Source organism: Lactuca serriola, chromosome 3 (assembly GCF_051521515.1).
Source record: "Lactuca serriola cultivar US96UC23 chromosome 3, Lser_US96UC23_V15, whole genome shotgun sequence".
NCBI lineage: Eukaryota > Viridiplantae > Streptophyta > Magnoliopsida > Asterales > Asteraceae > Lactuca > Lactuca serriola.
The window spans coordinates 41,074,577-41,085,340 of NC_136410.1; positions in this window are offsets into that span (position 1 = coordinate 41,074,577).

The following is a 10,764-nucleotide window of genomic DNA, read 5'->3' on the forward strand; positions in this document are numbered from 1 at the left end:
ACCTGTTCGCCGCCACCGCTCGTCGCTCTAGATCTGCAGTCGTCCACCTCCGTTCGTCGCACCAGCTTTGTAACCATTTGACGCACTAGATCCACTACTATAGCTTCCAAATCTGAGATATTCCTACCTCTGACATCACTCTAATTTGACAAGATATGATATTTTTTGTTCGATTTCTTCAAATCTGATTTCGCCATTATCACCGTCGACGACGGCTCCACCACCATCGCCGCCTCCCTCTCTGATGATGCCTTCTACCTCTAAAGAAATCAAACACAAACCTCATTTCCTCATATAAAGATCTAATAGATCTACAATCCGCGATGACAGATCTTTGATTTCCGGTAACAGATCTATACTTTTCGGCTCTAGATCTACAATTTATGTCTACAAATCTACGAGCTCCGACAACAAATATATGATTTTTACCTCTAGATCTATGACTTACACCTCCAAATCTATGACTCAAATCATTTTCATCTCTTTCTCTCTGATCTCTTGTGAAACACCACCAGATATGCATCAATATATGCATCAGGTATATCATTTTTTCTTTTGATTGTGTTTCCTTCTGTTATGGTGTGAATTTAATGTTTTTAATCTCTTTTTTGTTGTTTACTTTTGTTAAGCTTAGTTTTATTACCTACTATTATGTTGTTAATTCAAGTTTTTTTCTTATTTATTAAAGTATGGATATAATGTTTTAAATTGTTTATGTTTTATGGTTGCTATGCTGTGAATTGAATTTAAAATATGTGTTATTATGTTAATGTTTTCTCAAATTATATGAATTTATGCCTTATTAAGTTGTGAATTGTGATGTTTTAATGTTTCAATTATTGTTTACTTTTGTTAATGTTAGTTTTAACTATTATTAATAAGGAAATACAAGTTTTAAGCCATGAGTTTATGAGTATTTATAAGTTTTAAGCTATGAATAAGTGTTTGAACTAGTAAGTTGAGAATATGATTGAGAATGTACACTTTATGTATTTAACTGTAAATCTATTATATTAAGTTGTGAATTTTGTATATTAAACTGTGAATTAACTGTATTAAGTTGTGAAGTGATTGTATTAAGCTGTGAACTTTGTATATTAAACTGTTAATTTGTTATAGTATACTATGAATTTTGTATATTAAACTCTGATTTGACTGTATTAAGTCGTGAATTAACTATATTAAACTGTGAACTAACTGTATTAAGATATGAATTTTTTAAGAAATTTGTGTTAATTTTTTTAATGAATTTTATGTTTGATTCTGAAATATGATATGAAAGAAGCATTATACACAAATATGATTTTCTCTAATTTTGAATAAAGTATGTAAATTTTAAACTGTGAATATTGTGTAAGTTAAACTTTGAAAGAAGCACTAGCCTTAAATGTATTATTGTAAGTATTAAGTTGATAATATGGGTGTGAATGTATAATTTTTTTTGTATTAAATTGTGAATTTATTATATTAAGTTACGAATTTTGTATATTAAACTGTGAATAGACTATATTTAGTTGTTAATTTTTATTATGCGAATTTTGTGTTAAAATATGAATGATTTATGTATAAATTCTTACATTAATTTTCGTGTGAATATATTTATTTTGTGTGTAGTACAAGTTTTTTATAATTTTTTTTACATAAACTCCAAAATGAGTGAATTAATATGTTTATTAAACTGTGAATGTAGTATTTAATCTTTCAATGTATGACTTTATATACATATCTGATTTGGAAGAAATGATGGTTACAACTGTGGCAAAGGTAGTTGATTACGATATATGGTGGAGGTGGTTGTGGTAGAGTTTGGTTTTGACTTCTCTAAATTTGTTAATTAGTGTAAATTTGATTGAATTAAGTGTTGGATTAGGTGTCTAAGCTCATAACTATAATTGGTATGTACTTGATTTGATAGTAGCATGGTCCTTTTGGGTTGCCTTTATACTGTCAACTAGACGTGATGACTATTGGAGAGAGAGGCTGATTTTATTATTTGGAATAATAAATTGATTCATAAAAATGATTTATTAATATATTATCAGAATAATATATTAATTAGAAATCATATTATTGATTAGTATTTAATCAAAAATTAATTTGGAATTAATTTCGGGATTAAATGAACATGTTAAAAGTGCAGGGGCTATTATGCAGTTATTTGGTAGTTGTGATTGGGCCATTTGATCACCCTTATAAGGGAGGGCCGAAAATCCCTAGAAGGTTCTAGAGATTTTCGTCCAAGCCCTAAGGTAAGGGAGTCCATGGACTTGCTTAGTCCCTAAGTTAAGGAATTAGGGTTTCTACCTCAAAACCATAGCAAGCCTCAAGTATAAATAGAACCCTTGGCCTCTTGAATTCGTGCACCTCCAAGAAACCCTAGAAGAGCCGAATTTCTGAGCAAGTGAATCCTCACTCCTCTCTCTCATATTCATCCTCTTGCCCTAGTGTGTTTGTGATCCATTGACGGTACTATGTTTGTGGTACTTGCTCTCAAAAGCAAGGATCTTCAAGAATTAGTTGTTATTACTATATAGCAACAAAGGTAAGTGTTCTAATCTTTCTTATGTAGATTTTGAATTCTTAGATGCATATTAGGGTTTTCTATTTTATGTTCAATGCTTGTATGTCTAATAGAGAAAACATAGATCCGATCTAGGGTTGCATGCACACATATGATTGTTTGTATAAAATCCATCAGTGGTATCAGAGCTTTTGGTTTTGTTTTCAATTATATTTGATACAATAGTTTGTGCGACATCCCTAATTTCATGGCCAGAAAATACCGATTTGTTTATGCTTTGTTTTATAAAATCAAAGTAATCCTTTGATTAAAAGAGTTGCGGAATTTGTTCCCAAAACAAAATATGATAAGAATTTATCAAATCATTTATTTAAAGAAATGTATTTTCATTAAATAACAAAATCTCGGGATGTCATGTTCCGATACAGACCAAAAGCATAAACAATATAAAAAAGACCTTACAACAATTATTTATAACTACTGATCTATAATCCAAAATCTCTCGTCAAGTCCACCAACTTATACTCTTGTGTCATTACCTGTAATGCAAAGAAAACTTAGTGGGTTAGGCTTGAGAGCCTAGTGATCATACAGGGTTTTCAACCCATAATAATATATTTATTATATTCAATCATCAAACAATCAACCCAATTACCCATCCCCATTATCTTCTTTATTTCTTAAGCTTTTACCCTAGGAATCGACTATCCTTCCTTCATTCGTTCCTAAGGATTGACCTAAGGAATTGACACAAAGTCCATTGCTGCCAAAGTTTATCTATCAGGTACTAAATCCATAGCTATCAGGCGCTAACTCCATAGTTACGAAGGTTCACTTAACATGCGCTAACTCCATAGTCACCAAGGTTCACTTAACAGGCGCTAACTCCATAGTCACCGAGGTTCACTTAACATCTTTCACTACACACCAATTATTCCATCTACCCATGTTCTACCCAACATATTTGTAGATCTAAAATACAAATACAGGTTAACTCATTTAGAGCCTATATAAAACATTCATTTCACGTCCACCTTAAATAAACACATATCACGTATTCCATAGTAAATACTTCATATTTATGTGTTAGAAGAAAGTAACCACACACTCACTTGATTAGACGATGCTCGAACAGCACTACGGCTCTTCGAGTAGTAATTCTCCGATGAAACCGGGATATCTTCACACACCGGGCTTCTTGCAGACAGAGCTTCGGCTCGGTAACTCTTTTCTTCTCGGGATCTTCGGGCTTCGGGACTCGCTTCGGGTCTCGGGATGATACCGGGGCTTCGGGGGTACTTCTTTGCACGTAAATCGAGGTAATATGGGTGAGAGAAGGGTGAATTAGCAACCTTGACCGGCTTCCCCTTCAAATCTATTTATAAGGCTGATTTCTTGATTTTCACGTCATGAACAATATTTTCACGTCGTAAACAGTATTTTCACATCATGGGCTTGATCGTCACTGCATGCATCATCACAAGTTGGGTCTGGTAGACTCCAGGAGGCGTCAGAAGACATTTCACGTCGTGAACACTGTTTTCACGTCGTGGTCTCTGACAGTTTTGGAGTTTCGCGCCCCGAACTTCAGAAATTCATAACTTTTGCATACGAACTTCGTTTTTGACGTTATTTATATCGACGCGAAGGTGATATTATGCTCTACAACTCTCGTTCAAACTTCGTTGGCTAATTTTGACTTTATTTTTATTATATTATTTTTAGTAGGTCGGGAGAGGAAAACTCTGTTAGAAAATCATAACTCCTTCGTCTAACGTCCGTTTTCGTCTGTCTTTTCATCGCTAGACTACTATCGACGACATCTTCAATTCTCGTTTAGATTTTTTCGGCTAAATATCGCTCGATCTCATATTTGAACTTCGGGTTGTACACTGCTAAGCCGAAACTTCAAAAAATCATAACTTCCTCATATGAAGTTAGATTTGGGCGTTCTTTTCATGCACGCTCTCGATTTAACGTGTTCTATGACTTTAGTTTAGATCACTAAATCCAAATATTGCTCTATCATAAATTCACTATTTTACGTTGCGCTGTGTCGTGTCGATTCTGTCGCGAAACTTCGACGGGTCATAACTTATTCGTTATAACTCGGATTTCGGCGTTCTTTATATGTATGAAATCCTTGTAACATATACTAAAACTTAGTTAAGATTAATACTTTTAAATAATATTCCATCAAAAAGTCATTTTTAATGCTTATCATCTCTAAATTAACTAGCCCAGATCTACGGGCGTTACAATTTGAACTTGACAAATTAGGGTTTATGGCAATTAAACCCTAGGGATTGGATTTTTCGAAATTAGGGTTTCAAAACCCTAGGTTCAAATTTTGATTAGGGTTTTTGAACCCTTTCCTTTGACCCTCATGATTTCGATTTTAGGGTTCCCTAGAAATTTCGAAAATACTTCCCCAAGATTAGATTTCAAAAATCTAGGGTTTTGGGTAGATATTATCCTTTAATTGTTTAAATGGATAATTGATGATTTTGATATATCCCTTCCCAAAATTTCAAAATCTAGGGGATAGAGAGATTATGTTAAATTATTTATTTAATTTAATGGATAATCCTATGAGATTTAATAATTTAAATTAATTGTTTAATTTTGGATAATTATTAAATCAAGGTTTTTAATATTCAAGATTTTAAATTAAAAGGTATTAATTTCAAAATTTTTAAATTAGATTAAAAACCCTAGTATTTTGAAATGTTTAAAATACACCCTTATACTATTATAATATTAAAAGTTTAATTTATATATATGTATAAGATGAGTCAATTTTACTGTTAGTAGGCCTCATTCATGAAGCCGAACTATAAGGGGTATAAGGAAACTGCCTATAAAATGGTGGTTAAATAGGTGTCCATTCTCACCCACCGCTTCCTTGATTGGTGGAGGGTCGTTAGCCAAACGGGTAGGATAGAACATTAATTCTCTCATTAATAAGTATAATGATAAATATAAAGTAACAAAATATTTTATAAACTCTCAATCTTAGTTACTTTAGGAAAATGTGAATTTGATGCTAATCCATGAAATTGCACAATTCACTTTGTCAAGTCGTTAGTGGAGCGTGTGTGGTTAACCGGCACACTAACTTGGACTAAAAAACAGTGGCAATGGGTAGCTCGTAAATTATTATAGATCAATGGAACGTGTGTGGTTAACTGACACATTGATTAGGTGGTAAATGCCATCGAGAGTATCAAGCTAATTTGCATTGTTATTCACACCTTGTTTATGATCCTCGGTATCCCAGTCACAAATTTGAAGGGCATAATAGAGATTAAACATATCATTGAAGAGTTCAATGAATCTCTAAGATCTAGGAAATTCATTTAAAACCTAATTCATTTTAAATTTCGTTTTCGTGGTGAAATTGGTAAATCGTCATTTACCTACCTTCAAATAATTTACAATTGGATTACGGCATCCCTTTTCTGAATTGTGAATTGTTGTGTTGGGTCCTAGCCTCAATATTTCAGTTGGGTGTTATATTGATGATTTCATATCTAATCAAAAACTTGTCTTTCTTTTTTTTCATATGTCTGGACCAAACAACGTTTCTTGCTCAAACTCCTCCAAAAACAACTCCTCAAACCCACTCTCACTCCTGAACATTTGTGGGAGGGTTACATTGGATGGATCCAATTTCAATGATTGGATTAGAAACATTAGAATGGCCCTACGTTATGAGGATAAGGAACATATTCTCGAAAAGGAACTCGTCGAGATAGATGAAACCACTGCAATTCCCGAAGAAATGGTTGAGTTTAGGGCCAAATGTAAGGAAGTGACCAAAGTATCGTGCATTATGGTGGCCACTATGACTCCCGAGTTGCAGCGGTTCTATGAGGACTTTTAACCTTACTAGATGTGCCAGGACTTGATGGAAAAGTACCATCAAAGAGCACGTCAAGAGAGGTATGAAATAGTCACCTCATTCATAACAACTAAGATGAAGGATGGAGAGTCCATCACGACCCACCTGCAAAGGATGCAGAGGTATGTGGATCGATTGATCAAGTTGAATTTCAACTTTGATGAAGAGTTGGCTATAGCCATAGTCTTGCACTCTTTGCCTCCCTGCTATGATCAGTTCAAGATGACTTATCATCTGAGCAAGGAGGAAGTCACCTTAAGCAAACTTCAAGGTTTGTTAAGAACTGCTGAAAATGGATTAAAAGGAAAAAATTGTTGAATCCACTCTTGCTGGTACCCCAGTCCTGACTATTGGACATGGAAAAGGGAAAAAGGGGAAAGCTCCCTCAAAGAACTGGAAGGGAAAGTCTCATGGTAGAACTTTTTCTAGTGGATCCAAATGAAAAACTAGTTCTGCCCCTCCCTCCTCTGATCCAAAAGAAGCAACGTGCTTTCTATTGCCATGAAAAGGGGCATTGGAAACAAAGTTTCCCGAAGTACTTGCAGGACATCAAGGATGGGAAGATAAAGCCCACAATTGCTGGTATTTATACTATTCTATCTAAAAACTCATCATATGCTAGTTCTTGCGTCCTTGATACAGGATGTGGTTTTCACATTTATTCTGACTTGTAGGGACTAAGAAGAAGTAGGGATGTGGAGCATGGGAAGATGAACCTGATAATGGGCAATAGGAAGTCGTCACCTGTTACCAAGATCAGAGTTTACTCTTTAGTTCTTAGTAGTAGGTTAGGTTTAGATTTGAATGATTGTTGCTACTCGTCAGAAATGACGAGGAATATTATTTCTTTTCATGGTTTGTACAGACAAGGCTTTAGATATTCGTTTAATAATGAAAGTGGTTTTATAAATGCTTATTATAATGATATTTTTATTTTGAAGCATTGCCTTGTAATGGTGTATATGAAACTGTGATGGTTATAGATGACTTAGGAAATAATGTATTGCATATTGATTCGTCTAATGATTTAGACAAAGCATGCATGTGGCATTGTCGTCTTGGACATGTCAACAAGAAGTGTATTGCCCAAATCCAAAAGGAAGGAGTGTTGGAGTCATTTGACCTTAGGTTAGATGACACGTGCGAGTCTTGTTTACTTGGGAAGATGACTAAATCACCTTTCACTGGTACTTGTGAAAAGAGGCAAGGGATTGTTGGATCTCATATACATAGACGTGTGTGGGCCCTTCAGATCCACCACAAGGGATGTAAATCGCTTCTATGTGACTTTTACTGATGATTATAGCAGATATGGATATATCTACTTAATCAAGTATAAGTCAGAAACCTTTGAAAATTTCAAAGAGTTTAAGCAAGAAGTAGAGAATCAATTGGGCAGGAAGATAAAGATGCTCAGATTCGATAGGGGTGGTGAGTATCTTAGTATCGAGTTCCACAACTATCTTAAGGAATGTGGAATTGTTTCAAAATTAACACCTCCTATGAAACCACAACTTAATGGTGTGGTTGAGCGTCACACCCCAAACCTGAACGGCGGAAACATCTGAGGGTGGATGACTTCATGTTAAGTATCACAACACATGCATCATAGTAATCAAAGTACAACAGCCATTGCATTAATAATGTATAATTTTTACATAGTGTTCAAGTCATTGTATATGACATCAAAAGTAGATATAGCAAAAGACAAACGACGCAACTCTATACTGCTCTGTCTTCTCAAAATCCTGGGAATGTACATGTCTACTGGTTCCCTGAGAATACATGTATTTTGAAAAAGAGAGTATCAACATTTAAGTTGGTGAGTTCATAAGTATTTATGTTTAGAAGTTTGTTATCTGTTCCTTGAAACAATGAGTATGTTTACTGTTCCAAAAATCCAATATTTTCTGAAATAACTGAAATTAGTTTTAATACCATAAAACCGTTCTGTGTAACTTGTGTTGTACTATGAAATAGTGTAACATAGTTTTAGTTCACAATAAAACTATAAAAAGAATGTTTTATGTATTGTTATGTTTTCCTTTGTTGTAAACTAGTATGATGTATTTGTACTCTTTGAAAACCCTGTAATTGTGAGTGTGCCTAGCTTCACCAGTTGTAATGTAATACTGTAATTCGTATTATTGTAAAACAAATACGTTGTATTTGTACTCCTTTGTTTAATTATTCATACACCAATCATGTTGTTAATATCTTTTTGTGAGTTATTATAACCATACTAAGACTAGTAAGCCTGATACGATGCTTTGTAGGCGCCGGAACTGGAACGACATTTATCACTCCCAGGCATACCCATCTAACTGTAGCTAATAGTTTGAGTGCGGGATTGTCAATCCCATATAGATCTATACACATTTGTCTCGCTCTATGTTGGGAGATTCTGGTTATAATCATCAGGACTTTAATAGTAATGCCTAAATGAATAAGCGACTCAACATTGTCTCACAAAAACCACATTGATGCTTACATGTATAATAATGATGAACGATTATTCTGAAATAAATGAACTGATAGTATGTTCCTTTTCTAGTATACTTCAAGTGTAAAGTATTTGTACAAGAGTATATAGTTAAACGTTGTATACTTGACTAGTGAAAATAGTATGAGAGTTCCATAAATTATACCTATTATAATTTATATTTGTATTCTATTTGATATGATTTGTTCATGAAAGTACCCCTTTGCTCGACATGTTACAAAGGGTAATGAAACTGATTGAAGTACTTTTTATATTCATATGTGTGTGTGTGTGTGTGTATATATATATATATATATATATATATATATATATATATATATAAAACTTATATAATTAAAATTGAAACGACATTCGGACAAATAATGCTACCCTAAGCTCACATCCAAACAAGGAAAATGAAATAAAACGAATTATTAGTCCTAAGCCCTTTAAGTCTTATTTATATAAACATACATATATAAATATGATTTTGGCAAAATATAAGTTTAAAGGAGTTTTTAAGACGTTTAAAGGAGTTTGACAATATTTTAAAAAGTTTTCGTAACTTGAAGTCGTTTTAGAAATATTTATAAATCATTTAATTGTAAACACAATATTCTTGTGTTAGACTTGTAACCCCCCCCCCCCCTCCCTAAAACCATGAAAAATAGTAAAAACGCAGGGGTATGAACTCACATTTTGTGAGTTTCCGATTGAAGATACGGTGTAGTAGAGCTAAATCCACAAGTTATAACTTGTGATAAAAACCGAATCCTAATTTATATTAACCACTCCAGAAGGTTGCCAAAACACCACACGAGATGTGGACAGGGAAGGTTCCCTCGTTGGCACATATCAAGGTTTGGGGTTGTGAAGATTTTGTAAGACGAGATACTCACGACAAGCTTGAACCTCAAAGTGAGCGGTGTATTTTCATCGAGTACCCACATAAATCCTTTGGATATCTATTCTACAAACCCAGTGATAATGTGGTCTTCGTAGTAAGGATAGGAGTTTTCCATGAGAGGGAACTCATATGCCAAGAGGACAGTGGGAGGACAATTGATCTTGAAGAGATTCAAGAATCAAGCGGTGAAGGAACCTCTAACACTAGTGCTCAACCCGAGGAAGAAATTCATGTTGAACTAATTGATGAGTCGTTACCTCTTAGACATTCCACTCGAGTTAGATTGGTACCAGAGTTTTATGGTTTTCACATTACTACGGATGGTGATACGTTTACCAGTGATAGTAAACTAGTAAATTTGGATGGTCCTTCTAGCTACATGGAAGCCATGGCGAGCCCTGAGTATGCCAAATGGAAATAGGCAATGGACAGCGAGTACATGTCATAGCGTACATGATCGAGACAATGGCGGAAGCATATGGCACTCGACTCATTTTCGCTATCTCTACATCAGTACATGGACTCTGAGTCTTACTCAGTTTGGTATTGCTCTAGATAGGTAACTCCCCTTTCTTGGAATTCTCCATGCTAAAACGTTTTAGCACCTTATCCAAGTAAGTACTTTGACTAAGTCCAATTACTCTTTTACTCCCGTTTCTCAAAATCCTTATCCCCAAAATATAAGCAGCCTCTCCTAGATCCTTCATAGTAAAACACTTGCCAAGCCATGACTTAACCTCCTGCAATGTTGGAATGTCGTTTCCTATGAGCAATATCTCATCGACATACAATACTAGAAAGCTAACTATGCTCTCACTAGATTTGACATATACACATGACTCATCCTCACTCCTAGAGAAACCAAACTCTTTGAATTTCTCGTCGAAGCAAAGATTCCATTTGCGAAAAGCTTGCTTCAATCCATAGATGGAGGTGGTTGCAACTGTGGC